This window comes from Alligator sinensis, unplaced genomic scaffold (genome assembly GCF_000455745.1).
Source record: "Alligator sinensis unplaced genomic scaffold, ASM45574v1 scaffold291_1, whole genome shotgun sequence".
Classification (NCBI taxonomy): Eukaryota; Metazoa; Chordata; order Crocodylia; family Alligatoridae; genus Alligator; species Alligator sinensis.
This window is the reverse complement of record NW_005842391.1, coordinates 1,276,256-1,281,332: the sequence shown is the minus strand read 5'-3', so window position 1 is coordinate 1,281,332 and position 5,077 is coordinate 1,276,256. Positions and strand designations below refer to the sequence as shown.

Here is a 5,077-nt window from a genome sequence, read left to right as displayed (position 1 = left end):
CCTGCTGACTCAGCAGCATCCCAAACCCACCTCCAGCTGCATATTTGTCTCTCCCCAGACCTTCAGAATGCCTCAGTCCTCTTGGCAGTGAAGTCCCAGCTTGATTCCTGCATGTTGTCTACGTAATTACCCACCCAGGCATCATGCTGGCTCTCATTCATTTCTAGTTGCCTTGGAGATGGCAGGACCTAGTAGACAGATCACCCCTACATCGTCTTTGCCTCTGCTCGTCTATCACTGTCTGCTACTCCATTCCTCCTAAAGAGTCCTTCCATCTGGAATAACTGATCTGAAGTTTTCCTCTTCCTCAAGGCTCCTACCCTCCATTATCATCATAACCATCATCATTACCATAATCATTTTAAGTGGAGGATCTCCCTGGTTTGGGGTATATTTATCACTTATAACAGTTCAATGACACTTATCACCCTTTCAGAAGTTTGTACCAAAATATTCAGGTGTGAACAGTTTAACAAGAGTGTACTCATAGCATGTCACAGAATCTGTTTCCAAGCTAGCAGTTTCGCTGGAGAAGGGAAGTCAATAATTGTGCTTGTCAGAGTATTTTAAAACCAAAGCACGTAAAGGTCAAATTAGATGTGCTTGACTTTTTGGGGGTTTTCCTATTTGGCAAAATGAAGCCCAGGGGGGAAGGGGAAGAGTTACTGAAGTAACTTAAGCAACTCGTTTCAGCTATTAGATATGGCACAACATAGTTTGGATGACTTCCTGCCAAACGTCAATATCATCTTGGATAAAGATTTAAATGTGACACAATTTTGCAGTCAGGAATTCTTCATGCTCAAGTATGAATTACAATCAGCCAAAAAAATATGATCTTACTCTCATGGAAAAACTTACACAGAGAGGGACCAGAAAGATATAAAGATTACGCCTTATCACCTGGTATTATAAAACTGATCCAATTTTACTAACTAACACTGATTGAACAACAAACTAACTAGAAGCAGACCAGTAAACCAATATTTCTCAGTTCTGGGCACCAGAAATTAACTAAGTAAATGACTAGCTGCTACTCCAGAATAAGTAGAACTAGCACAGTGCACTGCATTCTTCAAATAAGCTTTGTTTTTCATATGCAGGGCTGGGCAAACTGAGTCAGTTAACTAAACAGAACTAGGTTTTATTTCTCATTTAAAGCCATGCAAAAATCGAGTGTTTTTACTCTGGAAGAGTACCATCTTAACGCAGTCCATGGGTTAGTGGTCCCCCTTCCACTGGGGGAGGGGCACTTTGGGATATAAGCACATCTTTTAAGTGCTGGCATTTATAAAGCAATTCAAGGAAGAGTGAAGAGAAGTGATTTTGTCCACCAAGAGAACAAACCAACAAGGTGGCATGAAGTTAACAGTCACAGCTGCAAGCTTCTAAACAATACACCTGGGTTCAACATAAGCATGTTTTGCATCAATGTGACAAGTGTATCCATAAAACATGGATGTCTGTGCACAGTAACTAAACCCTGGAAGAACCATAAAAACTGATGAAACACAAGCTTGTAAATTCAGTGGCCGTTCACTTTCACAACTAGTATTCATGAAGTAGACATGACCACATTTCCACCTTCTTCCTTGCCCCTCAGCTGCTGCTGCAGCAGCACCTCTAATTTAGCCTTGGGTAGGCTGAAAGGTTTCCTGCCTAAAGATCCTCCTTATTTTGAGGTGGTGATGTGGGGGGGGGGGGGAAAGCATGATCTGTGGATCTAGGGCTGCAATGTTTGCAACCCTGGAGTGAGAAAAGCAGGACAAGGGACTTTAAGCTACCACTCCCAAAGTACAAGAGAAAAAAAAAAATGTTTCCATTGAGTGGAGACTGAAGTTAGTAGGCAACAATGGATGATGCAATTGGGAAAGATTAAGACAAGAGATCTTGAAGTAGCCTAAGGCTAGCCTACACTGTCATCATGGTAACGAGGAGAGCCGAGCATGCCTAGAAACTGGAGCAAAGAAAAAGAAAAAGCCAACATGATCAAATGCCACGATATGGAAAAGCCCCACAAGCTTCACCACACCATGCCCTAAAACAGCCTAAATAAAATTAAACTTTGGGTTAATTCAAACAGTAAAGAGAAAACATCACATCAAGAGTATGCTCCATGATGTCCAAAGTTAAAGCAACGTCACTTCTATTAGGACTGTGACAGAGATTAAGGAAAGTCAGGGCCCTCCCCATGTTATTGTGGATGCACTGTCAATCACAGTGTTGGGCCAACCATCTTTCAAAGGACATGCTAGGCCAACATTCTGATACTTTTCGATCCAAGCAAACCCAGTGCGTTCAAACTAGGATATTGGCCCTAGAAACCAGGGACACTTCACTTACAAAAACGACACTGGAACTAAATTGCTCCCATTTGAATATAGCATTGTGACACTGTGCCACATTCCACTTCAAAGCTCACTTCATTTTAGTGGCATTATGTCAAACAAAAAGAGCACTTGGGAATTCTTTGGCCAATACACATTAGTTGTGTTGTTCATCTCTGTAAAGCAGGTCAAGTTTACCAGCCACTGCTATACAAACATAAAAGCTAATGAAAGTGCACCATCCATTTCAGTACCAAACTGATAGTGATTCTTAAGGATACAAAACTGGTCATAGGCTGTTCTAAAACTGCTAGAACTAACATCTGGGAAATACTGAAAAAAATGAGAGATTCTATTTAGGCACTTGTCAGCACTTTACAAATTGAGGATTTTACTGTTTTTCTATGACCAGTTTCCCTTTTTATAGATCTTTCATGAAAAAAAAAAAAAAAAAAAAAAAAAAAAAGGAGGAAACAAAACTGCAAGAAGAGGAAAATGCTACTAGTAAAACCACAAAAGTTGGCCAGGGTAGCAGCAGCAGGTCTTAACTTACACCCCTCCCCCCTAGTTAGCTGGCCTTAGTGCTGATGTTCTTTTAAAACCCTAAACAAAAAGAACAGGAACCAGTCAAGAAGGGAAAAGCACTATCATGTGTGGCCAAAACAATAATTAAATATTAAGGGACTAAGCAGAAGGTCATGAAGTATCAAAACAAGAGGTGGTGAAGAAAAAAGAACCCACAACAAGATGTGCTTGATTTGGCTGGTTCTTTCTAGCTATACCATATACAATACATAATCGATACCACACTTGCAAAAAGTTCTGCGGAAGGATGGGAGTTATTTAAAACTTATTAGCATCTTTATAACAAAAAGTATCTTATACAACCAAATACACAGTGAAATACTACTTCAGACAAACTTAAAATCAAGCCTTTTATTAACAAAAAGTTGCCACTTCTGGCCCCTTAAAAACAAATTTTAGAAGATTGTGCGCCATATTTTGTAACTTCAGAAATGCCAGGAGATTTAGTTCTGATCTTCCCTGGAGAACTTTTAGAAATCTGATATAGATTACTTGTTCTCTTCCCTTAATTTAAGGATAAGTGCTTAGTCTTTAACAGGGACAGCTTTTTCCCCAAAATGTTACCATGGGAGCTGAAGTAACTAAAAGAAAACAAGTCTAAAGAGTCACTTCCCATTTCAGTCAGAATGTACTTCCTCTCTCAGTTGTCATAATATCACAGGCAACCTATCAAGTCTTCAAGGTAACAAAAGATGACTCACTACTACCAGACACTTCACATCCTCTTTAACTACGAAGCACAGATGCACAAACCTGCATTTTCTATTCTCTCTTCTTTATATCGGTCCTAGAATGGATAAGAACACAACTCAGACTGCACATTTCACTCTTAGATGCCAGGGTGGCTATTGCCCTGCCAGTGGTAACAACTTGCATGAACACTACAGGCTTCAATTGAAAAAATATTTATCCATATATTGTTTCTGTCTGGAAAATAAGCCTATAGGCATGCAGATTCATACTTAGTCTTACTGAGAAGCATTTGCAGGATCGGTACTTATGTCTTCCAGCATCTCAGTGAAGGTCTCTAATGAAGTAAGTGCTTTGTTAAACTTTGCTTTGCTCCATTTAAAACTATAGGTCAATGTGCAATATGAAGACACAGGCCACAACAGTCAGCTATGTTAGATAACCGACCATCTATTTAGATATCTAGTTTTATAGACACTACTTTTCACAACTGCAAAGTACCCGTATGCAATAAAGACTCCCCTACAAAGAAAGAAACGTCTTTAAACAAGAGAGTTGGAACAAGAAAGTTATACTCAAGACAATCTTTAAGAAACAAAACGAAAAAAACCCACAAGATGGCTACCCCAGAATCGAGAAATATGAATTATGCGTGTATACACGTTCAGATTTTATAGGCATTATTTTCAGTGAGCAGGACTGAGATTAAAAAACCTATCAAATGCGACTCTTAACTGCTCAAGTCGTTCAGATCCTCTTACTAGGTTGTGAAATGAATTGTGTCGAGCTCAAACTGTTTCAGTCCTTTCATTTCCTGATAGTTTACATTTACAAAAGAACAGACAAGCAGCAGTCATGAGAGCAGCTCTGGGACAAGCAAAAAAAAGAAAAAAGCATCACCCAGACCAGCTGCATGGATTTCTTAAGGTGGTATGTTTTATGGGACCGACCATGTAGCTGGGATAGTCAGACCAGCTTTCAAACACAAGTTGTTCTTCCTCAGGCCTGGCCGGAAGAGCCAGACGCGGCACACTCCGGTTTTGTTCTTGGGTCGAGACAACAAACGGCAGCGCGAGGCAGCCCAGCAGGCCACCATCTCCCTTCTGAAGGAAACAAGATGGCTCAAAGAATCGGAGCCTGAGAAGCCTCCAACTGTTGACTGTGGCGAATAGCTGAAGATAACGGGGCTGGAAAGAGCCAGGGCTGCAATGCCAGAGAGCAGCCGGACTGGGGGCGCCGATTCGCTCAGAGGCCACTTGTTTCCTTGCCGGCTGAGGCGGGCTCTCTCGCCCCACAGCCCGCTCTGGGGAAGCCCCGAGGGGAGGGCAAAGGCCACGGCCCACGAGGCGACAAGTCCCCCTGGGCCTGCGAAGCTGCTGAGAAGGAGCCGGGAGGCTTCCCCCGGGCGACTTGCAGCCAGCAGCGAGGCCGGGACCGCTCGCCCAGGCGCTGCCCCTTCCTCGGCGCGGAACTAG

General features: G+C 42.0%; 1 protein-coding gene across 1 annotated transcript in view; it reads right to left on the bottom strand.

Annotated features, from left to right (window-relative positions):
• The window catches only part of RAB8B (RAB8B, member RAS oncogene family), a 38,761-nt gene that overhangs the window by 33,322 nt on the left and 362 nt on the right, over positions 1-5,077 (bottom strand). The window lies entirely within an intron of this gene.